The sequence below is a fragment of the Protopterus annectens genome, chromosome 9.part0 (genome assembly GCF_019279795.1).
Source record: "Protopterus annectens isolate FY-2018-M chromosome 9.part0, PAN1.0, whole genome shotgun sequence".
Lineage (NCBI taxonomy): Eukaryota > Metazoa > Chordata > Ceratodontiformes > Protopteridae > Protopterus > Protopterus annectens.
The window spans coordinates 1,544,520,041-1,544,547,995 of NC_056743.1; positions in this window are offsets into that span (position 1 = coordinate 1,544,520,041).

Consider the following 27,955-nt stretch of genomic DNA (forward strand, 5'->3'; position numbering starts at 1 on the left):
CCTGCAGATGGGGATTCCTCATATACATGGAACTGACATGGCAGGTATTACTACATGTATGACAGGCATATCTAGACAAGCACTATTAAACCAACATTACTCCAAATGCAGTATAGCAGCACTTACAGTCTGTAGTCAGGTCAGGCACATCTCCCTCCTGTTTGTTAGCCTGTTTCCACAGTGTATGTTGTTGGAGGTGAATCCCCAATCCATCTGAGACGCTGTTTGCCAAACAACAGATCTAGTTCCTGCTCACAGTGACTGAAAAGGCCCAACACCACCATGAGGTTTCTAGGTATTGGAATGTGTTTCCATGCAATTGGCTATGGGATTGTTACCACAGCTGTTCCACATGCAATTAGCTAGGGGAGGGCTGCAATTCATTGAGAGACCATCAACTGATCATGAGCATCACATAAAATACACATGCTGCTGCCTAAGCAAGGCAGGTGTGGGTCCCCACATCCACCAAAGAAGGAGTGGTGGAGGCAGACAGAGGCAAATACATGTCAGGGCGGGGTGGGAGTGTAAAACTGAAGCATGTTCATGACACACACCTACCAGCACAGGGTATCAAATCCCTGACATCTATGTAGTGCTATCACAGTTTGATGCAGTTATTGGATGCACCACATGGGTTACCTGATGTGGAGCACTCAGAACATATATGTGAGGATGAGTGACATCTGCAACAGGGACACAGTAGTTATACGGTAGGTGTCGTACACGTGCCTGTCTGCACGTACAGGTGCCAGCATCAACACAGGCACACTCACACAGGGACGCACACAAATTGACACACTTGGCAGGGTCAGGAGTGCAACTCGTCACTAGTGGGATTGTCACAACACATCAGTGTGCAGGTACCACACCACACGGGTCATACGGAGGCCATATGGGCAAAGGGTACAAGGAGATGTCACACATCAGACAGCATGCTTCGGTATGCCCTGGGGGGTTGTAGTGAGTGTGGGGGGTTGTAGTGAGTGTGGATGTGGACATACGCATCATACAACACACACACACAAACACACAGGGTGCCAGTTCTGAATCTGACATGCATGGGTGCATGTGTACATGGGTGTGTGGTGGTCAACTGTGCCAGCAGACTGTACAAGGGTAGACGATGGGCATACCTTGGCATCAGGCCACATGACAATGGTCTGCATTGTGGCTCAGGCCTGTAGTTACTACCCACACAGGTGGGTATTGCATCCCCCATCCAGTCACCTGGGTGACTATTGTGTGTGGCCAATGCTGCTCACCACATGCCATGTATGTGTTCCTTAATCCATGACATGGATGGTGTCTGGGATGTGCACACCTCCCACATGCATGTACAGTGACATGTGGAATTGTACCTGGGGTGTCTGGCTCATGTTGTGAACACAGATCATCGGATGTGCCAGCCTTGCCCACCTGTGGCAGGAACTGGTACTAGGCAGCAGGTTTACCCTTCACCTACATCGATGGCATGCCAACTTCATTCCCTGATGTCAGTGTCATCTGTCCATACAGGACATGTTGTCAGGCATGGTATGTCCACTGTCACATGTGAAGGCACCACAGGTGGTGCAAGTGTCCATTGGGACACATAGTAGAGGTGCACTGTCTGCATGTACGTGCATACTGTACAGATGGGCAGGGTGACATACCCTCTGTAGCCAATATGCAGTGTACTACCCACACATTGCATGCTGCCTAGGCATGTGTGTTATATGACACATGGGTTTAGTGGGGTTGCTAACTTGGATTACATGTATGGGTATGGCTTTGCACCCCAGCCGATATATATAGTAGGGCCAACACACACACACACACACACACACACACACACACACACACACACACACACACCTGTCTGGGAGTAGAACCCCTACCTAACTATTTTATTACACTACATCACTATGCAGTTATAGTATGCACCACAGAACTACAGATGTATTTCACAGTGAATTACATCAGCAGGATTACCAAAGCAGGGCATTTCAACTGTACTGCAAGTGACTAGCCTAAAATGAATTGCTCCCTACACAGCCAGTGAGACACACACAAAGCATCCACAACTGACATGAGTGGGTATAGAACTCCTGATTGAGGTCTATATCACACTACAGCATTGAGCTGTTATAGGATACACCACAGGGATTGCTAGATACTTCTTTCCCCAAAGGTGTATTTCACATTGAATGACATCAGCAGGTTTACCAAAGTAGGGTATTTCAACTGTACTGCAAGTGACTAGCCTAAACTGCATTGTTCCCTACACAGACAGTGAGACACACACATAACATCCACAACTGACATGTGTGGGTATAGAACCCCTGATCAAGGTTTATATCACATCACAGCATACAGCTGTTATAGACCGTACCACAGGCATTACTAAAGAACTTTCTCCCCAAAGTGTTACTTCACAGTGAATGACATCAGCAGGATTGGCAATGTAGGGCATTTGAAATGTACTCCGAGTGAGTAGCCTATGATGCATTGCTCCATACACAGACATTGCAACATAGACAAAACATCCAGAACTGCCATGGGTGGAGTTGGAACCTTACTACAGTCCTACACCACACTAGAGCAGTACGCAGTTACAGGACCCTCTACAGAGATTACTGAGCTATGATTTTCCCACAGGTGTATTTCTATGTGTGTGACATCAGCAGCCTTGCCAAAGTTGAGTATGTGTATTGTGCGGGGTGTGAGTGGCCTAAAAAGCATTTTTTTCTACTCAGTCAGACACACACACACACACAGATTCACACACCAACACACAATTGTCAGGTCAGGGGTCAGAACATCTACTTCACTACTTTATCACACTACAGAAGTACGCAGTTACAAGGTGCGCTACGGAGGTTACTGGGCTATGATTTCCCCAGAGGTGTATTTCTAGGTGAGTGACATCAGCAGCCTTGACAAAGTCAATTATGTGTATTGTACGGGGTGTGAGTGGCCTAAAAACATTGCTCTCTACTCAGTCAGACACACACACATACACACACAGATTCTCACACCATCACACCATCACACATACACACACACACACACACACACACACACATTGGGGTTAGAACACCTACCTCACTATTTTATCACACTACAGCAGTACGCAGTTACAAGGCACACTACGGAGATTACTGGACTATGATTTCCCCAGAGGTGTATTTCTAGGTGAGTGACATCAGCAGCCTTGACAAAGTCAAGTTTGTGTATTGTACGGGGTGTGAGTGGCTCCCTACTCAGTCAGACACATACACACACAGAGATTCACACACCATCACACACACACACAGTTGCCAGGTCTGGGGTTAGAACACCTACCTCACTACTTTATCACACTACAGCAGTACGCAGTTACAAGGTGCGCTACAGAGATTACTGGGCTATGATTTCCCCAGAGTTGCATTTCTAGGTGCATGACATTTGCAGCCTTGCCAATGTTGTGTATATGAACAGTAGTGAGTGTGAGTAGCCTAGAAAGCATTTCTCTCTACACAGCCAGAGACCGAGACATGCACACATACGCACACTCGCACAGTTGCCAAGTCTGGGGTTAGGACTACTACCTAACTAGTTTATCAGTACATCAGTACACAGTTATAGGACGCACCATAGGGATTACTGAGATACAGCTCCCCCAAAGGTGTATTTCACATTGGATGACCTCAGCAGGCTTGTCATGATATTGCTATGGGGTGGGTGGTGTGTGCATGGGCTGTAACACATTCATGTTGGGGTTGACATGTCACATGTGGGCACACACAGGGTCATATGCTACAGGTATGTGTATATAGCTACAAGGTGACATCTTCCTTGTACAGTCATGTTGCACAGCTGGCACGTACAACATGCCATCATGCTGACAGATACTGGTGACTAGTATCTGCAGTGAGTGACACCTGCACCTCATGTGTTTGGGGCCCTTTGGCTGTGTGCTGGGTGGGACAGGCCCAGATGTGTCCTTGTCATGGTCACCATCTTCAATACATCTATGTCCGTCTACCTTTGGCTTATTATAGTGTGTTGTCCTTACATATATGTCTGTATTCCTATCCACTGTGTATGCAAGGCAGGAGTGGTGCATACTGACATGTGTCTGCACTGAGAACTGCAACTGCCAGATATGTCTGGTCCACTGTTGTTTGCTGACATGGCCTTCTTGTGTTTAAGTGTGTGAGCATGCCCAGTATGGGCTTTCAGTATGTTGTTGACTGACATTGCCTTCATTCCAAGTGTGTGAACATGCCCAGTATGGCCATCTATATTGCATGTGTGGATCAAGTCCAGGTGGTTTGTACTGCGATGCTGACCTTTGTGCTGTAGCATGCTGTGTCTGCAGGGTATACATCAGTTATTTGACATTGACTGCTGCTACATTTCTGCTTAATGGGGGGGGGGGGACACCAAGCTGTTTCTACATTTCTACACAGGGGTGGGGGGCACACCTGACTGTTACCATAAGTGTACATGGGATGGTGGGGCACACCTTACATTTTTACACAGTTGCTAGGACTGTACTGGTATGTCGGGTACACCATTTCAGTCTGTAGTCTTACCTATCGTGCTGGCCAGAGGCATACCAGTGTACTACAGATTGTAGCTTTCACTCCCTACATATTAGTTTCTGACTTCCTAGCCTTCACAACTGACATCCAACTGGCTGGCCTGCTGTAGTCTGTCTGTGTAGGACTGGGGTAGGGGTTACCCATGGGACTCATTCAGAGGCCATAGTACAGCATTTGTTTGTGTTTGTCTACATCTATTCTGCTGGCTGTGACTGTTGTTGGGTTTGTGCCCCCCCCCAACTGGCATGCGTGAGTCACTTACCTTGTGGGTGTCCCAGTATTGAGGGTGGTGATGCAGGGCTGCCTATGTCGGATGCACATAGTACACTCCCTATACATGGTTGAGCACAGGTAGTGTCATGTTTGGCATCCCTTTTACTGTATGTGCTAGTTGGAGAGAGGTGTCATTCTCTGGGTCCCTACTGTGTCATTGCATGTGCTATGTGTTGCCTCTTGGCCAAGGCCAGGGCATACCGGGCATGCCTCCTTCTGCCTACTGGAGCAGACTCAGGTTGTTCCTCCTCTGAGTCACTCTGCGCCTTTGCAGGCCTTGGCACTGGTGGGGGGCTGTGTGGCCCTGCTCCATGCTGTTCCTGCTGCAGCTGTTTCTGCAGGATCATATTGTGTAGCAAGGCACATACAAGGATAATTTGGGTATATGTAGTTGGTGAGTATTGCAAGGCTCCACTGAATGTGTCTAGGCACCGGAACTGTGACTTGAGCATCCCAAACACACGCTCTACTATGATTCATATTTGTGCATGTGCATCATTATGGAGTTCTTGTTCGGGTGTGTGCATTTCTGATGGGTGTCATCAGCCATGGCTCCAGTGTGTATCCAGCATCCCCCACTATATGACTGTGTGGGATGTCCCCATTGGCAAATCTCTGGTACAGCTGTATCAGATGCCAGATGTGGGAATTGTGGTAGCTTTCAGGGCAACCAGCACACACATTCATTATTATGCCCTGAGCATTGCACACGACCTGTCAGTTGATGGAGGGGAAGCCCTTGCGGTTGATGTAGACCCTACTCAGCTTACCTGGTGGTGCTTTAATGCATATGTGCATGCAGTCTATTGCACCCACTACCTCAGGGTATTCTGCTATCTGGTGGAAGAGATGCATATTGCTGGCCAACGCCTCACGGGTGATGGGGAAATATACATGCTCACCGACATGTGCTGACATGGCATCCAGGAACTGGTGGAGTACCCTGGATGCTGATACCTGTGAAATCCCCATCATATCCCCAGTTGGACTTTGGAAGGTGCCTGTAGATAGTATTCTTAGACCTCACATACCTTGATATCCACTGGGATGGGTTTCCCTCTGTTAGTGATGTGTGTGTGAGGCATGCCCGGCACAGCTTAACAATTTGCTGTAGGAGGTCCCTGTCCATCCTATAGCGCTCCACTATCTCCAGCTCATGTAGCCATTGGTAGGTTACCCTGGGTCTGTACACTCTTTTCCATCTCTTCACTGTGGGTTGCTCAGCAGCATTCACATCCTCACCACCCTCAGCCTTTTGCACATGCTGCATTATGATACAAAAGCAGTCCCTAACATTTATTCTCTTGCTTTCGTTTTGTAAAATGTCTCCATCTGTATACACCAATGGTGCAGGGTGTTTAGGAAAAACAAGGGGTGAAGGTGTTTGCATTGTTTATAGTGGTGTGCTCGGCTGGGCTTGTCTGCTGCCTGTGTAATTGGCTGATTCTGATACATTTCACCTGTCAGCTAAGCTAGTTCTCCCTGATTACCTTCCTAGTGCTGTTTTCCCTTCCCGTTGCCTCCCTGTTTAAGCCCGTGTGTGTGCCGAGCAAAGAGAGTGCTCATATGTGCACAGAGCTGCTTTTTCCTGGTTTAACTTCCTTTTTCTAGCTGTAGGACCTGGTGTGCGGCGCGCACACCCACTTACACTTTGTAAAGTGTACTAGGCAGGTTTAGACACACCCCTGGCTTAGCTGTGCTAACCTAGGAGCAATCTCAAGCCACAGGTCTCCAATCTGCTTACAGTATGCCTGACCCCCCCCCATGATGTCACCTATATCCTAGTCTTGCACCCAGCTATTTATACTCTTACACTCTTGGGACCTGACTCACACCCTGGGAAAATCTGGGATTCACTAACCTTTCCCTCATTTGCATAGGATTGCCTATTAATGCATAGTTACATGTCCCACACTGAGCCTCCCTTCTTAGCAACCACTACTCACTGACCAAGTTGTCTTTTGCCTGCCATTGACTTGCATGGCAGAATACTGAATTTTGTTAGAATGGCCATTTTCAGTTTATTTTATTATTTTCCCCCCAATCCCATTTGCGCACCGCTGCCTTATGCTTAAACAGCTGAGATCGGCAAAATAAAAATTAAAGTTGTTTTATTCATTTTTTAAACAGTTTGCAATGCTAATGGACTTCTACTTGCCCATTGGCATGCTTCCTCAATAATATGCAGCCTTTATTTGGAGCTGTCATAGCTCCATTTTGGAATATGCAGAAATGTACTTGATTAGTAACCGAGTACATTTCTACAGATTGCACTTGTCTTGCACGGACTATTGTAAGCTTCCTGAATTGCAATATCACCTAATTTGCATGGATTTCTCCAGCAAATTAGGTGATTTGCATACCAGGGCTTAGTCCGTGCAAGATTAGTGCTGGAGCTCTCATGCACACCCCTGCTGACTGTTCCTGGATCGCACAGCAGACATATTGCCTGCGTGAGCTACTGCACTCATCTTGCACTCCGTGCAGGCTTTTGAGAATCCAGGGGAGTGTCTTTCATTTGTTTTCTAAGTAAAACATAAAAGATGTTTATCCTACAAACAAGAATTAAATATGGCTCCTTGCATCACCTTACTAAGGTGTGATTATACTAAGTTCCAATCAAACACAGAGTAGTTAGATTTCTGTTTACATTTATACACAGACAGTAGTTACATTTATACATATACACTCTTTATAGAGGTGGAAGTTACTAAAGAAAAGTACAGATGCAACTTAGTGACCTGTACAGGCAATAGCCATTTGTCATTTCAGTTAGAGGTTGAGAATATTATGTTTAAGGAGAGTATTTGGATAGTATTGTACAGTGAAAAGGTTTTAACCCTGTGATGAACATGTACAGGACAAGGATTGGTTAAGATGTTGTTTAAGCAGTCGTTTAAAACTACTTAATTTGTCAGAGAATTTTATATGCATGGGGATACTATTCCAGAGTTTAGCAGCACATTGGGAGTAGAGCTAGGCTCCTGCAACATTATTTGATTTATTTGTAAGTAATAAGAATGTGTTACTTGATCGGAGGTCCCTTGATGGTAGGGTAGTAATAAGTTTTGTAGTGCAGGGCATTTTTTGGATGTTGAATAACTTTCTGTGCTGTAGTCAGCTGTGAATATGCTAGACAGCTGTGCAGTTCAACCCAGTCTAAATGCTTTAAGCTAAGGCAATGGTGGGTCCTATGAGGGAGACTGGTGGCAAATTTAGCTTTTTTATTTTAGCTGGAGGCATTGTCTTTCTATTAATATTGTTTATGTTTGTTAGGATAAGAGCAGCATAGAAGAGAGTTGGCAGTAAGAAGTGGTAGCTAGAGTTTTTCTTGTAGTACCTGTAAGGGATCCATTGATCCTATAAAGGGACCCTAGTTTCTGGTGTGTAGATTTAATGGTGTGCAGTATATGGTGGTCATATTTGAGACTGCTATCTATTATAATGCCTTAAAGTTTACTGTGAGTTACAGATTCAATGACAGTATTATTTGCTGACTTTATGTTAAAAGATTGCTTTTGATTCTGACATTTTTAGGTGAAAAGCATTAACTTTGTTTTCTTGGGGTTAAGTAGGAGGTTTGATTATTTCAGCCAGGTTTCTACAGAGGAGAAAGATTTTTTGGTAATGTCTTGGAGCTTTTTTATTGTTGAGGCCACACATATTAATGCTGAGTCATCTGCATACTGAACTAAACTAGCATGGTGAGTGGAAGTGTGGAGGTCATTCATAAATATATTAAATAGTAGAGGACCAAGGATAGAGCCCTGAGGGCCACCTATAATAACTGGTTGAAAGGATGAATGGGTTTGCTGCCATTTAACAGTTTGTTGCCTTCCAGATAGGTAACTAAGGAACCACAAAAAGGAGTATTGTGAAAGTCCTTCTAAGGAGAGTCAGCTGAGCAGTTGCTGGTGCGAGGCAGTATAAAATGCCTTTAACAAGTCTAAGAACATGGTGGATACAAGCAGACCATCATTTCTATGTCATTTTATTATATTGGTAAAATGTAGTAGAGCAGTATTTGTGCTGTGCTGGGCCCTAAAGCCATGTTGTGTTTCTGAGAGCAGATTATTTGAGGTTAGGTATTACATCAGCTGCATATGGATGCATTTCTCTAATATTTTGGAGGGAGGGAGAGAATTGCTTTTGGTCTTCAGTTATTAAACTCAGTAGATGTGATCCCTTTGTGCAGTGGTATGATAGGATTTTTTTCCACAGTGATGGGACGTATCCTTCTGCCATGAATCTATTAATTAGTATGGACACAGGGAAGGCTATGACTTCTGTGGCCACTTTTAGGTAGTCTGATGATACTTGGTTTACAGCTGCTGAAGTAGTTTTTAGTTTAAGAAGCAACTTCCTTTTAAGTGAGGTAGGTACTGGACTAAAACTGAAGATCTGTGTGTGGCTTTGATTGAACAGGGGTAGTGTGAGGGGAGTAGATGTGTTAGTGTCTAAGAGAGATAATATTGATTGTATAAAGTAGGAATTAAATGGTGTGGATATAGAGTCTGTCATATCATCTGTCTTTGGAGAGGGACTAGTGGTCTTGTTAGGGTGGAGTAGTTTATTTAGTGATGACCAAAAATGCTTTTGGTTGTTTATGTTTGTCTTGTAGGCTGGTATAATATGTTTGCTTGTCCAGTTTGATAAGGAGTTTTGTAAAGTTTCTAAGATGTCTAAATTACTGGAGAGCATTTTGAGTTCTATTTTTATACCAGTTTTTCCTTGCCTTATCCCTTTATATCATGATTTTTTTTGTTTCCTTTGTAAGCCATGGTGCGGGGTTGGACTTTACTCTTTTATTAAATACTGATGCTAGATTATTTAAGATCTGTAAGAATACATTATTAAAGTGTTCTACAGCAGTATCGATTGACCTTGTTCTAAATAAATTCCAGTTCTATTTTTAAATTTTTCATTGAAAATATCTTTGTTGAAATTGGTTGTGTTTTGTATTTGATTATAGATAATATGTTTATCTAGGTTATGGTGAGTGAGTGGTATGTAGCCACTTTTGCTATCTGAAAGGCAACCTACTTTTGTCAGTTTGTCTGGTTTGTAAGAATCCAATCAAATGTTGAGTGTCCTCCTGAAATGTATTGATTCTTGTAGGTGTGGTTATTAATTGTCTGAAGTAGTACAACTTTATGGATTCAGTGAGGGTAATGGAACTTATGAATTGCAAGTCTATATTTAAGTTTTCAAGTATTATGGTTTCATGGTTAATTTGTTGGGATATCCAATACAGGATGCTTTCAACAGTATCAGTTTTATTCTCTGATGGTATACAAATTGCTGTTAAACATATAGTTTTCCTATTTTAAGAGTGTTATTAGTAGTTCAGCATTGTTAAATGTGGGTATTTCCTGTGTAATTAAGGAAATGGTTGGGGAATTTTTATAGATGATTGTTACAACACCTGCATTCTTGTTTTGTCTATCATGCCGGAGTATGTTGTATCTTGGGGGGGGGGGGTCTCATTATCCTTTATTTCTTGTTTTAACCAGGTTTCAGTAGCTATGACTACGTCAGGAGTGTATGTAGCAAGATAAACATGTATGGATTTTATTGCATATACTTCTTAGGTTCGTATTTAGTTAGATGGGTTTGGATTCTCTTTTTGCTGAGATGTATTAGGTGACTGGTTAATTGTGGGGTTGGAAGTGTTGGTTTTATGAACAGTGGGACCAGGTTTGGGGTGAATATATCTGCTATTTTTTTAAACTGATATTTTACAGAGGGAAGAGTGTGGCCAGTTATATTTTGGTCTTGGTTTAATATCTGATCATAAATTTGAATGCTTAATTTTAAGATATTTATAGAAAAATATATCAGATGTGGTTTCTATGTAGAAATCGGGTATTATGGAGAAAGACAGGCAGGGTAGATGTAGATATTGTTTGTGAGGACTGGTTGAAGTCCTAAGGATTTAAAGGAGGTGGATCTGATAATTGGTGATAAAAGGTAGTAGAGTAGCTGCTTTGTCCACTCTATTCCAAATCTTAAAACAGGTGGTAAAATGACAAAAGAGGAGACTGTAACTTGCTTCTGCCTGACCGCATCTCCGGCACAACCTTTTTTATAGTACATACTGCCAAAACTTATAAGTGAATGCTGCAGTTGGAGCTAGTGAGAATTGCCTCCATAATCTAATTGCCTACATGATCTAAAAGTATATATATATATATATATATATATATTTGTTGTTGTTGTGTCTTTCGGCTTATTCGGTCCGCTAATGTTTGGTAGTGGACTTTTACGTGCCGAGTTACCAGCTCTGATGCACAACCTTCAACAGAGGCACGCCCATTCACGTATGCCTCCACACAGAAGACGCTCTAGCTGAGAATCGAACGGGACGTCTTGCTGTGAGGCGACTATATATATATATATATATATATATATATATATATATATAATTATTATTATTTTTTTTTTTTTGCTGAACAGTAGGCAAGGCAATGTTGTATCTATTTATAGTCAAGCTAAAGGAAAAAAAAAATTTTCTAGGTTATATTCTGATTTCATGAAACTAATGATTTTACAGGCTTTTTCACCTGAAAGAGAAGAGATAGAGTGAATTAAACTGAACATTAAACACATACTGAATCTGTTAATCCTGACAGAAATGTGTAGCAGTTGGGGGAGTTTTGTTCCTTATATTGATGAGATGTGGGGCAAGCCCCATCAGTTAAGGACAGACAATCCCTGCCAAATAAAAACTTTAGCATTCTCAGGTTGTCGGGATAGGGCTTTACGGTCAACATTTTAAAAGGTAGAGATGACATTGTCTTTCAGTTGCTCAGATCACCTTTAAAATACCTTGAAATTGTTCCAGGCTTTAAATTCCAAGCCCTTCCCCCACGTCCCACAGTTTGCTGGTTGTTTTAGGGGTTTGTCTCATAAAGCATGCAGCACTTTTAAGTTCAGCAGATAAGTAAATGGGGCACTGTAAGGACCTAGCCTAAATGAGTTTCACTATCGCATTTGTTAAGGTAGAGGACTAGAAGTCTGGATGTGCTAAGCATCATTTGTGGTCAGAAATGAGCAATCTCTTTATATAATTACTTGAAAGTGAAGTCATATAAAAAAGAGAAAACTCTCTGAATTTTGTAGATGCCCAGATAAAGAAATAGATGTGAATAGGCAAAACATTTTATCAGTCTTATACATAAAATATGGGTGAAGTTCATTCCATTTACTGAGGGATATTTTAAGCCCTCTATTAATGGTTTCATGTTCTTTATCAATATATTAGAGAAGTTGTAGGTAAAGCAGATGTTCATATAGTTGAAACTACATGATAGAGATATATAAGTGGTTTGAATCCCAGACAATAACCCATTACAATTTTAGCTAAGATTAAATAAACGGATGTATTTTTTATTATTAATTATCATTCCTGCCATTATACTAAAACAATCGAGCAGGTCATATATTGATGGAATGTTCTGTACCAGATTCAATAACCAGAAAATTCTACTGTCCGAACAGTATATAATCATAGGAGTTACAAGTCAGCTGAGTCATGAGGCTATTTCTGCCTTGTCAGTACCTAACCTTAGGCCTTCCCTCTCGTTTGAAGGTGTGCCACACCAGTCACACCAGAGGTGAATTTATGAGCACCCATTCAGTTGTACAACTCCTTCTTAAAGGCAGACAGTGTGTCACTCTGCTTAATTTGGAGAGGAAGTTTGTTCCAGAGAAGATGTAGTTGCTTGCTTGTTATATTTGCATGTGGTTTGGTGTCAAATAAATTGAAGAGGTTAGGGTGAACTGTATGGCAACCTTGTCTACAGCCTTAGTAACCCTGCTAAGAAAGTCAAAGAGGAAATAATGTTTAATACACATAGGTTCAAAATCAAGCAACCTTGCCTCGTTTCTCTTTCTAGTGAAAAGGGACACAAGGTAATCTTGTCCTTGACCAGTTCCACTAGAGGACTGTGGTGGAGTAATGGGCATCTGTTGAGAAAAGATCATTTGATGCCTTGAGTCGATCACTGATAAAAGGCTATACTAAAGAGTCAAATGCTTCTTGCAGGTCAATAACAATATTCACGTTTGAGTTGTTTTTATTTGTAGTTTGGCACAGCTGCCTCATGTTGAGATGCATACATACATACTAGATCCAGTTCCCCTTGCTTCCTTTAAAAAAAAAAAAGCCTTGTTGAGTGCACTATATTATAGTTGGAAGCTTTGCCTCCATGTGTTTAGTTAGTATTTTGGCATAAAACTAACACCTGAAACATATAAATGGGCCTATGGTAGGATGGGGTAATTTTTTACTTCTGAGACTGTCAAGTATATGTATTGTAATAGTGAGAATGAATGTGTGAAAATCAAGATGCGTGTATCTGTAGATTAAGACTGCCATATGTCAGAGTATTCCCTTTTTCTGAGGTATGGAAATCTTGAAGCTGGTATATATAAGTAGTGAGGGATGAGGTATGTAGTCTCCCACACTGGGGAGTGAAGGGGGCTTGTACCCTGCAAAACAATAAATGTTAAAGCAGAATAGCAGTTGAGGACATTCACTGTACTCCTGTAGTTTCACAGTTTTTTTCATAATTATGGAACTCAGAATTGTGGCTCCAGAATTACAATAGAGAGATGAGATGCGAAGGTTTTGATAAAATTGTCATTAGAAGAAGAGGGTTAGTGGATATTCTCTTTAGTAGAAGAACACTCGAGGTCAGTTTCAAGGGCTGAGAAAATAATACTACCATTTTAAGAGGCTTTAAAACAGTTTCCTAAATACTGTGCATAAACATTATAAAGGCCTTATAGAAGTGAGCTACAAGTTAATCAGGACCGGGCATTTTCATTGTAGGATTTTTTTTAATTACTTCATCTGCTGTGAGAGGATAGTTAAGAAAATCTACTTATTTCACATTTAACTGTGGCAATTTTAGCTTTTGTAACAAGAATTGCATTTATGACTGTATACTTGTACTTTTAGATCAGCAGAGTTTGCAAAAATGTTCACGTACAATATTTTTAATTTTCCAACCAATAGGGTTAATAGGGATAGTCAACTCCCTCTTCCATTCCTTACTTTACGGGCAATATGTTTGGGCAGTGTTAAAGATTTCCATTGTTCCCCTCTATTGTGTAAGATATAATATTGTAATGACCTAGATGTTTACCTGAGTTGCTAAATATTATAACTGAATAGGATGGCAGTACCTCTGCCCCTTTTATATTGTTCTTTTAAATACCTAACTTTTTCATGTGGCTGTGTATTCTTCCCCTTTGATATTTTGATTAGTTTAAATATGGCCCTAGTAGTTTTTTTAATCAACTAGTTCAATTTGTTCTGCTGGATGTGTCACAGATCAATTTTACGGACCTCCCAATAGTCCTGAATAATGGAACAGACAAAACCTTTACTATCAGTGGTCTGTAAGAGTAGCATGACAAATTACTGGTGGCAAGGGGTATGTAACTGAATAAGATCTACTAAAAATATAAGCTTATGATGTAATAAAGAATTAGATTCATGCATAACAGATAGGGCCTTGTGTAACTTAAATGAACTGAGCAGTAGATATTCTAGTCAATCAGGAGAGCTACAGGCAAAAGGTAAGAACGTGTAATCCTTACATTTGGGATTCATTGCCCTCCAAGTGCCACTCATTAAGTGGTACATCAAGAAGTTCCAAATTTGTTGTGCTACTTTGATCATTTTGTTGTGAATACACATCCTTCTATGCAGTTCTGGCCCTGAGTCCAATAACCCATCACATATCAGGTGTTCTGATCCATGTGTGATAACCTATTTTATGTGTCTGAAAAATCCCTAAGTACTTTTGATTTGTTTATGTTGGGATTATAAAATTACACCAAATTTAAATGTATTTTTTTCACAATTTGACCACCACTTATCTCTCAGCAAAGCCTGTTAGGTTCATAGGTGTGTGTTAGGCTAATGGCCATGGAGCCTTCACAAGCCTAGCCCATAGGATTACCCTGGCATCGTGCCACCCGACCTTAGTTCCCAGTGCCTCTGTCGAGTAGAGCCACTGGAGTGATCCTCAGGGTGAATGTTCTATTTCCCATCCACTCATCAAGATTTCTCTTGAAGAGGGCCAATGAGGTGCTCTGTTTGACATGTATGGGAAGTCTATTCCATAGCATGGGCAGTCTCTGGGTTATGTACCTGTCCCTCCAGCATATTCTGTTGATTGTGGTAATGAGGTTGAGGTCGCTGGAGCATGTGGCGCTTAGGGATTGGGATTTCTTTAGATGTAGCATTTCTAACAGAGCTGGGTCAGACATGGCTTTGTAAGTCAAGCAGAGATTGCCTCTAAGTAGGCGATATGAGACAGAGAATATTTGGAGTTTTTTGAGTCTATCCATATAGGACAAGTGTTTAAGGCCTAGGATCCTTTTTGTGAGGTAGTTTTGTGGCCTCTCCAGTTGTTGTAGGTGTCTAGTGAGGTACATGCCAAATGGGGCAGTGTACTCGATGATGGCCTAGATACCAAACAAGAGGAGAAGGGTAATACTTGCAACACACTACCAGTCTCACATAGCCCTAATAAACCAACACCGGCAAATAACACACAGGAATACATGAAAACATACTCAGAGTCTCTAAATAAAAATCTGCAAAAGCAACAGATATCTCCAAAGCAGACATCCAAGCAACCTCCACACCAGTGTGCCACGCAATCACAGCCCATAAGGCAACATAACATACCCAACACACTAGTAATAGGTGACTCTATAGTCAGGCACACTGATGTCCCACTAACTAGACTGGACAAGGAGAAGGTTACAGTTAGCTGCCTGTCAGGAGCCAGGATCCGCCACATAACACAAGCACTCAGGTCACTCCAGAACAAGTACAAATACGACTCTGTCATTGTCCATGCTGGGTGTGAATGACCTGAGATGTACCTCCCTGGACTACATGAAAAGAGACATGGAAAAGCTCTCTGATCATGTAGCCCAGGCTGGTATGACCCTGACCCCGAGTAGCATCCTGCCCTCACCAAGAATGATGCCACAGTATAAAGAAAAAATAATCAATTTTAACAATTGACTAAGTTTCTGGTGTCATTCAAAGGGGATCCAGTATCTGTCCTCCTGGGATGACATGCTTGACAAGCCACGTTGCTTTGCAAGAGATGGCTTGCACCTGTCACCCTTAGGCTTTCGAATACTGGACAAAGCTCTTGCCGCCCCCATAGTGGCTTTTGTAGGCAAGGCTCAAAAGACAAAACCACCACCAAAAATAGCATAAGTAACCAAAAACTGAGGGTAATGCTACTCAACGCCAGAAGTCTAAACCTCAAAATGCATGCACTTGAGGCACTCCTCAGTATGGAGAACATCGACATCTGTGCAGTAACAGAAACCTGGTTTAAGGCTCCTGAGAGCACCCCAGCACTACTAGGCTATAATGCATACCATATCTTTCAGCACAGAACCAGGATCAAAACACAAAAGGCGGGGGTGTATCCATATTCATCAAGGATACCCACACATCCAGGATAGTGGCACAGCACAATGCATCAGAGATCATCCATGTGCAACTAACAATGGGCAAAACTGCAGTCCAAATTGTAGCTTGCTACAGATCACCCACCATGACCCAGGACCCCCATTCTGCATTTCTGGAGACACTGGGAAATATGAAGGTCCTACCAAACACCCTAATACTGAGTGATTTCAATTACCTAAACATAAACTGGGAGAACTACTCAAGTACTAAATCCCTTGCCCAATGCTTCCTAGAATTTATAAACTCGAATGCCCTAGATCAACTAGTCAACACCCCCACCAGAGGGAACAACATATTGGACCTGGTCATCACCAACATGGGCGACTGGTGTTCCACAACTCCTCGATGGTTAGATCAGACCATAGACTAATCACTCTGGATATCCACATTCTGTCCCCACCCCCAATCAAGGAAACCACCATGAAAAACTTTTCAAAAGCAAACTTCACGTTACTTAAGACCGAGGTGGAAAGGTTCTCAGGCCCCATGCTAAAGGACAATGCTGTCCAAGCTGCTGACACCTTTACAAAGGCACTCTATGAGCATCTGCAGGAATGCATGGATCGTGCTATCCCAAGTAAAACCAAGAATCACTCCTCCAAGAAAAGGAAACCAGTCTGGTGGACCCCTGCCATAAACAAGCTATACAACAGAAGGAGGAAACTAGTACAGAAAAGAATAAAATCCCAAGAAGGAAAGACATCCCTGATCAGTATCAGCAAGAAACTACAATCCCTCATAAAATCATCCAAGGCTAGTTTTGAAAGAAAAATTGCCAATGACTCCAAAGAAAACCACAAAACATTCTTTAGCTATATCAAGAACCTAAGTGGAAACTCTCAGATCTGCTCTGAGTTAGTGCAGAATGGCACAAAATGCACTGAACCGACTGATATTGCCAACATTCTGGCAGACAGGTTTAGTGTAAACTTCACCCCCCTCTCACCCCCTAAAGGGCCGATAACCATACCAGAAGAATGTAGGGCCCCATCAGTCACTGACACGCAGGTTAAAACAGCCCTATCCAAAGCCAAAAACACAGCTTCAATGGGACCAGATGGCGTCCTAGGCTGTGTCTTACAAGAGCTCCAAAATGAACTAACCCCTCACTTAAACACACTGTTTAAACTCAGTCTCTCTACAGGCTACGTACCCACAGAATGGCGCACAGCAACAGTTATCCTGCTCCACAAAGGTGGAGCCACAACGTACCCCAGGAACTATCACCCTATAAGCCTGACTAGCCTGGTCTGCAAGGCTATGGAGCGCATCATCATGGAACTCATTAACAGAGACATTGGGAACCTACAAACCTTGGACCCTACCCAGTTTGGCTTTGTTAAGGGCAGATCATGCATCCTAAACATGGTGGACTTCTTTGAGACAGTTACTAAGGCATTAGACGAGGGCAAGGAGGTCCACACAGCCTACCTAGACCTTGCAAAGGCTTTCTACACCATTCCCCATTCTAGTATTATAGACAAGCTCACCAGCTTGAACATAAACCCCTATGTCACGAGATGGGTTGCCAACTGGCTCATGGATAGAATCCACATGGTGAGAGTTGCAGGCTCTATGCCCAACTCTAAACCAGTTACAAGTGGCGTCCCTCAGGGCTCAGTCCTAGGACCCCTCCTGTTTGGTATATACTTCTCAGAGGTACAGGCAAGCACAGGGGGACTATGGCTGACCAAGTTCGTAGACTACTGCAAACTAGGGGCCATAACTGATTCCCCAGCTGATACAGACACCCTCCAGAAGGGTCTCACTGAGACAGATACCTAGTGTCAAAATCATGGCCTCAAACTAAATGCCAAAAAGTGCATAGTCATCCCCTTTGGAAAAAACAAAGTACCCACAAACTACCACATAGGTGGTAGTCCCCTAAATACAGAAAATGTAATAAGGGATCTGGGGACCCAAGTCGATAGTAATCTCTCCTTTGATAATCATATTGCCAAGGTAGTTAGAAAATCCTTCTATGTGGCCCACCTAATCACAAAAGGGTTCGCATCTAGAACAAAAGAGTTTATTGTGCCTCTCTACTCATCACTCATTAGACCCATCATAGAATATAACGCCCCATTTGGGATGTACCTTACAAGACACCTGCAACAGCTGGAAAGACTATAAAAGTACCTCACCAAGAGAATTACTGGCCTCAAATAGATGCCCTATGCAGCCCGACTCAAGAAACTCCAGCTGTCCTCGGTTGCATACCGCTTACTCAGAGGTGATCTCTGCCTGACATACAAGGCCATGTCCAACCCAGAATTGATGGGCATGCTCCACCTAAACAAAAACAAATCCCGGAGAGCCACATGCTCTAGAGATATAAACCTCACCACAACGATAAATAGGACATGCTGGAGGGATAGATTCCTGTCCCAGGGACTCCCCATACTTTGGAACAGGATTCCAATATATATCAGGCAGAGCCCCTCACTAACACTCTTCAAGAGAAACTTTGACGGGTGGATGGGAAACAGAAAAGTTACCCCGGGGATCACTGCAGTGGCTCTGCTGGACAGTGGCACAGGCAACTAATGGCTCTTCTGGACAGGGGCACAGGGAACTAATCTAAGGGGGGTGGTGAAAGCCAACACATTCTGGCTAGGCTTATAAATGCCCTTGGGCAGATAGCCTAGTACTTACCTATGAACCTATAATGAGTGAAGAGTAGAGGGAGACAATGACCTCTTTCTTCCTGGATGCAAAACTCTTAGTAATGAGATGTGCCACATAGAAGGACTTTCTGACCACAGTGGCAATGTGGTGGTCAAAAGGGAGGTTGCTGTCAACCTATGTTCCCAGATCTCTTATAGCGCCTTCTGTGTTCAGTGGACTACCATCGATGTGGTAATTCATGGGAACCAGGTTTTTTCCAAATGGGATGACGACACTTTTTTTTGGCATTGAGCTTAAAGCCATGATTCTGATACCAGTCGTTGGTCTCTGTAAGGCCTTTCTGTAGGATGTCAACATCACTTGGGGAGTTAATAATAGCTCCTAACTTGTAATCATCTGCAAATTGTGTCAGCTAGTGTCCCTTCATGTTGGCCTGGACTTCATAGAAGTAGATAGCAAACAGGAGAGGACCCAGGACCGAATCCTGTGGGACTCCACTCGTGACTGGTCAGCAGTCTGACATGGAGTCAGCTGCTTTCACACTGTGGGTTCTATCTGTGAGCCAGTTTGCAACCCACCAAGTGATATACGGGTTGATGCCTAGCTTAGTGAGTTTTTCTATGATTCCTGAGTGGGGAATGGTATGAAAGGCCTTGGCCAAATCAAGGTAGGCTGTATAAACCACCTTGCCTTCAACCACAGCTATGGCGACTGACTCAAAGAAGTCGACCAGGTTGAGCAGGCATGATCTACACTTCACAAAACCAAACTCTGTGGGATCCAGAGATTGGAGATTCCCTATACCCTTGTTTATTAGGTCCATGATGATGTGTTCCATAGCTTTGCATATCAGACGCATCAGGCTAATGGGGCGATAGTTCCCAGGGTCTGTAGTCCCTCCTCCTTTGTGGAGAGGGATGACTGTAGTAGTGGGCCATTTGATAGGGACAAAGCCTGAGGTGAGCCTGTGATTGAACAGGGCACACAGGTGAGGTGCCAGTTCACTCTGTAGTTCATGTAGAACACAGCCAGGGATATTGTCAGGTCCCATAGAAGCTGCATTCTTGACCTTGGACAGTGCTGTTTTAACCTGTGCAACAGTGATACTGTGTGCCTGGCAATCTACTGATATTGTGATCGGTCCTTTTGGGCCGGGTGTACAGTTGGCACTGAATCTGTCTGCCAGTATATTGGCAATATCTGTTGGCTCGGTATAGGAGGTACCACTGTGCAGTAGCTCAGAGCAAATCTGGGTATTGCCGTAGAGATTCTTTACATAACTATAGAAGGCCTTACAGAGACTGATGCAAAGTTTTATAAATTAAAATAGAGATTTCATTATGTAAAAATGGAAGCCTTTTAATGAACAATATTATTGTTATTGAATGATATTACCATCATTATGTAATTTTTAGTTGCATTTATTAGTTTTCCTTCAAGCATTATTATGAATTAACCTGGCTAATGTTCATATATATAATGTGTTGTAGTATATAACAATTTCTAAAAGAAGGCAATATTCACTGTTTAATTAACTGTATGCATGTATTCATGCTTAATTCAAAAGATTTCTCTAGCAGGAATACCATATTGGCTAGTCCTGCTGATATCTGCTTACTTTTTTTCAGTTCACAACGAATGATGGCACAACTCAAGCAAAATGGGCATCAAAGATGTACTTATGAACTACATTTTTTTCTTTCTCTGGGATATTAGGGTGTCAAAAGTTCATAAAGAAAAATGAATAAAACTCGGAGGATGTTGGAGGAGGCTTAATGTCCAGTTTTCAAACATAAATCATACATTTCCCAAAATCTTAACTTGTTAAAGAGTAATAAACCTTGGCAGAAAAATACACCTTCATTTCCCAGATTCATTTACTAATAATTTGACACTAAAAGAGTTGTATGTTTGGAAATGCAGTTGGGATCAGTCAAACAGAGAGAAAAAAGAAGTCTCAATTTTCCCTCCCTTTTGCAAAATACATATATTTACAAAGAAACTTATGAGGTGGGTTCACCTAAAGCAGTTTTTCATCAGATTATTAAATCCTCTTAGCTGCACAGTTACAGCTGAGTCTTGGTAGGAATCTGACTTGGTTATATAATAGAATTCTGCTGTACAGCCTACATCTTGTAAAGGAAGTGAGAACTGTAATATTTCACCTTACTATTTTCCGGGCCCTGGTCAACCATAGAAGCAATGTTGAAGAGGAGGGGTACCTAAAAATGAATCCAGTGAAGTTCTACCTGCAATTCATTGGGCTTGTGCCTAAGAAAAAGCCAGCTTAGATTGGTTCATAGGTAGGTAACTAGGCTATTGTTCCTAGGGCCTATATAAGCCTAGCCAAAAAATGTACTCTGGCTTTTGCCACCCAAGAAAATTATTTTCCTGTGCCCCTGTCGAGCAGAGCCACAGAAGTGATCCCTGGGGTGAATTTCCCATTTCCTATCCAATCATCAAGATTTTTCTTAAAGAGTGCTAATGAGCTCTGTTTGACATAGATAGGTAGTCTGTTCCAGAGTATGGGAAGTCTCTGGGACAGGAATCTATCCCTCCAGCATGTTCTGTTTATTGTGGTGACAAGGTTTAGGTCCCTAGAGCATGTAGCTCGGAGGGATTAGGATTTCTTTAAGTGGAGCATGTCCAACAGCTCTGGGTTTGACATAGCTTTGTATGTTAGGCAGAGATCGCCCCTGAGTAGGCGATATGCGATGGAGTAAAGCTGTAGTTTTTTGAGACGGTCTGCGTAGGGCATCTGTTTGAGGCCAGTAATCCTCTTTGTGAGGTATTTCTGTGGTCTTTCCAGTTGTTGTAGATGTCTTGTGAGGTACATACCAAAAGGGGCATTGTACTCTATAATGGGTCTAATGAGTGATGCGTAGAGGGGAACAATGACCTCTTTTTTTTCTGGATGAGAATCCTTTTGTGATGAGATGAGCCACGTAGAAGGATTTCCTGACCACTGTGGCGATGTGATTATCAAAGGAGAGACTACTGTTCACCTGTGTCCCAAGGTCTCTTATCACATTTTCAGCATTAAGTAGACTACCAGCTATGTGGTAGTTCATGGGTACAGAGTTTTTACCAAAGGGGATGACAATACACTTTTTGGCATTGAGCTTCTGGCCATGGCTTTGACACCAAGTATCTGTCTCAGTGAGGCCCTTTTGTAGTTTGTCCACATCGTTAGGAGTTTCAATTATGGCTCCTAGTTTGCAGTCATCTGCAAACTTTGTTAGGCAAAGACCTTCTGTGTTAGCCTGCACTTCAGAGAAGTAGATACCAAACAGGAGAGGACCCAGGACTGAACCCTGTGGTACTCCACTTGTCACTGGTCTGAAGTCGGATTTGGAATCCACTACTTTCACAGTGTGGGTTCCGTCTGTGAGCCAGTTGGCAACCCATCTTGTGACATAGGGATTTATACCTAGTTTAGTGAGCTTATCTATAATTCCAGAGTGGGGGATGGTGTCGAAAGCCTTGGCGAGATCTAGATAAGCTGTGTGAACCATTTTACCCTCATCTATGGCTTTGGTGACTGCTTCAAAGAAGTCAATCAGGTTTAGGAGACATGATCTGCCTTTTACAAATCCAAACTGGGTAGGGGAGTTTGGAGATTACCAATGTCTTTGTTTATGAGTTCCATGATGATACGTTCCATGGCCTTGCAGACCAGGCTCGTCAGGCTAATGGGGCGGTAGTTCCCGGGGTCCATCGTGGCTCCACCTTTGTGGAGTGGGATAACTGTCACGGTGCGCCATTCAGTGGGTACAAAGCCTGAGGTGCGGCTATGATTGAACATGGTACTTAGGTAGGGTGCCAGTTCATTCTGTAGTTCGTGTAGAACGCAGACTGGGATATTGTCAGGTCCCATGGATACTGTGTTCTTGGCTTTGGAGAGTGTGTGTTTTACCTGTGCAGCCGTGATTATAGGAACTTTGCATTCTTCCGGTATAGAGATGGGCCCTCTAGGGGGTGAGAGGGGGGTAAAGTTAGCACTGAACCTATCTGCTAGGATGTTGGCAATATCAGTTGGTTCTGTATATTTAGCACCATTGTGATGTAACTCAGAGCAGATCTGAGTGTTCCCATTGAGATTCTTGACATAGCTATAGAATGCTTTGTGGTTGTCTTTAGAGTCAGTGGCAATTTTGTTTTCGTAACTAGCTTTGGAGGATTTTATGAGGAATCTCAGCTTCTTACTGAGGTTGACCAGGGAGTTCCTCTAGTCATGGGATTTTACTCTTTTTTGCAACAGTTTCTTTCTTCTGTTGTAGAGTTTGTTTATGGCAGAGGACCACCAGATTGGCTTCCTTTTTTTGGAGGATAACATCTTGGTTCTATTAGGGATAGCATGATCCATGCACTCGTGTAAGTGCTTATAAAGTGCATTTGTGTAGGATTCAGCAGTCATACCTCTATTGTCCATCTGCATGGGTGTCGTGAAGTTTGCCACTTCTGTCTTAAGAAGTGTGAAGTTGGCTTTGGAGAAGTTTTTTATGATGGTTTCCCTAATTGGGGGTGGGGGTGGGATGTGGATGTCTAGGCTGATTAGCTTGTGGTCGGATCTGACCCAACGAGGAATTGACCTCTGGTGTGGAACACCGGTTTCCCATGTTGGTAATGACCAGGTCTAGGATATTGCTGCCCCTGGTAGGGGTGTGAATAAGTTGATCCAAGGCGTTAGAATTTATGAATTCTAGAAAACGTTGAGCAAAAGAGTTGGTACATGAGTAATTTTCCCAGTTAATGGTGGGGTAGTTGAAATCGCCCATTATTAGGGTGTTGGGTTGTACCCTAATACTTTCCAGTGTATCAAGAAATGAGGAGTGGGAATCCTGGGGCATGGTGTGGGGTCTGTAGCAAGCTGCAGTTTGGATTGCGGTCTTGCCCAGAGTTAGTTGCACTTGGATAATCTCGGATGCATTATGCTGTGCAACTAGCCTGGAGGTGTGGATATCCTTAATGAATATGGACACGCCTCCACCTTTAGTGCTTCGTTCTGGGTTAGGTGGCCGAAAGGTGTGGTATGTATTGTAGCCTGGTAATACAGGGGTGCTCTCTGGAGCTTTGAACCAGGTCTCTGTCACTGCACAGATGTCAATGTTCCCCATTTTAAGGAGTGCCTCGAGTGAGTGCATTTTGAGGTTTAGACTTCTAGCATTGAGTAGCATTACCCTCAGATTTTGCTTGCTTGTACCTGTTACGGTGGTGACTTTGTCATTTGAACTTTGCCTAAAAAAGGCACTATAGGGGTGGCAAGAGCCTTAGCCAGTGTTCGGAATCCTAAGGGCGACAGGTGCAGGCCATCTCTGGCAAAGCATCGTGGTCTGTCGATCATGTCGTCCCAGGTAGACAAATACTGGATCCCCTTAGAATGACACCAGAAGCTTAGCCAATTGTTGAAGTTAATCATTTTATCCTTGTACTGTGGTATCATTCTGGGAGATGGCAGGATGCTACTCAGGGTTAGGGTCATACCTGCCTGGGATACAAGATCGGAGAGCTCCTCCATGTCTCTTTTCATGTAGTCCAGGGAGGTACGTCTCAGGTCATTCACACCAACATGGACAATGACAGTGTCATATTTGTACTTATTGTGGAGTGACCTGAGTGCATGCATTATGTGGCGGATCCTGGCACCTGGCAGGCAGCTGACAGTAACTTTCTCCTTGTTTAGTCTAGTGAGTGGAACATCAGTGTGCCTGACTATAGAGTCACCTATGACTAGAGTGTTGGGTACGTTGTTATGCCTTATGGGCTGTGGTTGAGTGGCACACTGAGTTTGTGGGCTATGTGTCATTTAGGTTGTGTTGGGGGGTGGAGTTTGCTTGCGTTTATGCTTTGGATGTCCCTGATGCTTGGGCAGGTTTTTATTGAGAGCCTCCGTGAATGTAAGTGTGTGTTTTGTGTTTCTATGTGTGTGTTTTGGTGGTGTAGGTTTTGAGGGACTATGTGATGAGTGTGGTGTGGTGCAAGTGTTTACCTTCTCCTCTTGACTGTCTAGTCCAGTCTTGGGTGAAGAGAGCTTTGCTTCCAGTTTGGCTATATAAGTGCATCTCTCACAGGTTGTAGTGTTGGGTGGTAGGAGGAGAGGATTGTCTGTGTACATGAGGCAATTGCTGCATTGCCCCAAGATGCCCAGATTCATCAGGTAGACAGGAGAAATCACTGGGAGCTGACCCTTAGACATGCCTGGATAGGTTCTTATTTATTAAGTATTAAAAATTGCTTTCCTCTAGACAAGTAAGGAAAGTTGAGTGCTGTAGTAATTTGCAGCTTATGTGGTGCTTGAGTTCTGAACAAGTGCTGAGTTCAAAGAAACAGATTTGAGTTCTGAAACTAGAAAACTGGCTAGTTATAAGAAACAAAACTAAGCTAGAAGGCTTCCCTCCAACACAAAATGGCTTGGGGGCTCAGAAGCCTACAAACAGTCTAGACCACTTAACAGGAAAGGCAGGAAACAAGCTTAATTTTTTTTTGTTCTCTTTCCCAGATGCTCTCTTTGTACACAGTAGGAATGCCTGAAATCAGAATATGATCTCACTGCACTCAGTTGAGTGAGCAAATGAGATGGGCCCAGAAGGAGTATCCAAACACAAATTTACAAGAGGGGAGGGCAGTTTCAAAGCCACTAAGATTAACACCAAAACAGAAACAGGTAAGAAACCATTTTGGCTTTCTGGATTCCTGAGAGAGTGTGTCAAAGAACTCAGAACTGCTTCTTCAGAGCTCATCAAGGAATAAAGAGATTTAAAAGACTATTACAACCCAGAAGAATCTAATGAACCAGACAAGGGACTAAGGTTTAACTGCAAATGCCATTTCCTACACAGAAGCTTGTGAATATGAAAGAATATTTTTGTTGGAATTTGCAGACATTATTTGACCTTCATAAACTCTTTGATACATATTGAATTTAGGTAAGTGCTTTTTCCTGTCTTGATAATTGGCATATCACTTTAATTAGTGTCCATTCATTAAGTTACATTAATAAAACATGTTTAGTAGTGTAATAAATTCTGTTTTTATGCAAACTCAGCCTGATGCATACTAGCTGTTGGTAATTCTTAGTTTAATCTTAACTTAAAACAATAGGTTTGGCAAAGGTAAAATGCATGTTGAACAACTTATATTTTACCTCAGTCTTTGATATTTGCTTGTAGAACAAATACATTTCTACCGGTTTTCTCTGACAGGTTAAATGACAAGGTACACTGGGCACTTCCCACCCTTGCTATCACTACTACAATAGATTTACATTACAATTTCTTATGTTTAGTTTACTGTAAGGAAAAATATAATGGCCCACATTTTTTAAATTGTATCAATGCAAACTTTTTGTTTTAGTAAAGTAGTTAAGCCTTTGTGTTGTAGTACATGATTCTGGTATTTGGGGAAATAGGATGCCATGTGTAGAGGGTAAGACTTACAAATTATGTGTTTTAATGTGAACTTTTGTGGCTCGTGCTAAAAAGAAATATCAGTAATTTGAAGAAAAATGGAAAGATTTATAAACAGCACATAATAAATATCAAACAACTGCAGAGAATAATTGCAGTGGCACTAGGCAGGAAGAAACAGGCCAAGAACCAAAGGAAGGGTCACATTTGTCAGAGCATCCATAATGAAGGAATGAAGAAATAAAGTGACAGTGTCATACCTGTGAGAAAAAAGATAGAACACTCTTAAGCAGAAAAACTCAATTAAACATATACTAAGGATCTGCACTTCATTAGATTATCATCAGAGCAAACATGACATCAGTATATTTCTCAGTATGCAACTCTTACCATTCCTTGAATGACTTGCAAGTATGACCGAACCGCCACAACACCACTGTGCTTAACCTTTGGGCACAAAACATTGATATATATCATATTACGTGTTGTTACCAAATAAGATGGTTGCACTGTTATTTGCAATATAAAAAGTAATTATTTAACACAGAAGATCCTGCTAGATATTCTGATAGACACTATGCCGTTAGATATCATGATATCTCTGTGGGAATGAATGTGACAAAAGAGCACAATGATGGGAGATATGCTATTATACTAGGAACAAGCAGAAGTAATGTAGTACATGAATATGATACCTTACTATAAATTAATAAAATGAAATCCGCGGTAGCGTTGTTGCCTCACATCAAGAAGTTCTCTCCAGTGTGATTTGTTTATGTGCTGGAGCAGATTAAGATCTCTAGGCTTAGAGTTCTCTGAACTGTTTGCTTTGTGGAGATATAAGAGGTCTTTGACTGCCAGATCCCTAATGGCCATAAAAGCAAGACATAAGGGGGTCTATAGGACAGAGAATGCAGTGGCAGAGCCTCCAGTCTCTCCTTAGAGTTTTAGACCATTTTCTGTGTATTACTTGTCAACATGTGTAAGTTCAAGTTGTAGCTTCTGCATGTCAGAAGGACTTTTGATGATACCCAGGTTACACTTGTCTTCATGCTTGGTTACCTAGAGATCCTGTTTTTTTGTCATTTGGAGAGCTGAAAAGTTTATGCCAAATGCTAGAGGACCTAGTCCAGATCCCTGAGGGACTTTACTGGTTATCTTCAAGTTGTCTAAAAATGCACTTGCTACCCACACTGCGTGGATCCTGTCTCTAAGCCAGTTTGCTAACCACAGAACTACATAGGGATCAGTTTGGAGCACAATAACTTCTCAGTAGGAGACAGCAGGCTGTTCTTTGACAGAACAAACTCTCTATCCTACTACCTAACACCCTTGGAGAACCACAAGGCTCTATACTAGGGCCCCTGCTGTTTTTCATCTTCATTAATGACCTGTATACTGGCATCCCAAAAGTCAGCTGTATCAAATACGCTGATGACTCCACCCTGATCTGCTCTGCCACATCTCCAGCAGACTTATGGTCTGCTACCCAGTCCACCTTTAACACTATAAAAAACTGGCTTTCTGAACGTCGTTTGATACTAAATCCCAAAAAAAACGAA